We start from the raw sequence: 376 nt of genomic DNA on the forward strand, positions 1-376 counted from the left end.
CAGGCAGTCCACCTGCCTCAGCCTCTCAGAGTGCTAGGATTACAGGTGTGAGCCACTGTGCCCCGCCCTAGGCTGGGTTCGTGATATGCAGATGTTCCTTATATTACTCTTTGCACCTTCCACATGTCTTGAGGATTTCATGGTAGATATTTTGAAGAAGGTATCAAGGCCTGGCTTCATCGCTGTTCCTGCCATTGCTGAGATTCTTAACAGCTCCTGTAGAGGGAAGCTGCCATCCTCAACCCTCCTTTCCTCAGAGAATCCTGCTGGTTCTGTGTCCCCAGAGGTCCTGGACATTTCCCCCCTTTTCTGTCTGTCCATCTCTCTCTGAGATCATAGTGACCTACCCTGGACAAACTTGTCACCTTCTAGCACC

The 376-nt window shown here is 50.8% G+C and overlaps 1 protein-coding gene across 1 annotated transcript in view; it reads left to right on the forward strand.

Annotated features, from left to right (window-relative positions):
- LOC100955743 (signal transducer and activator of transcription 5B) overlaps window positions 1–376 on the forward strand; it is a 76,844-nt gene that overhangs the window by 56,438 nt on the left and 20,030 nt on the right. The gene's annotated exons all lie outside the window — the stretch shown is intronic.

This window comes from Otolemur garnettii, unplaced genomic scaffold (assembly GCF_000181295.1).
Source record: "Otolemur garnettii isolate 467f Iridium unplaced genomic scaffold, OtoGar3 scaffold00018, whole genome shotgun sequence".
Classification (NCBI taxonomy): Eukaryota; Metazoa; Chordata; class Mammalia; order Primates; family Galagidae; genus Otolemur; species Otolemur garnettii.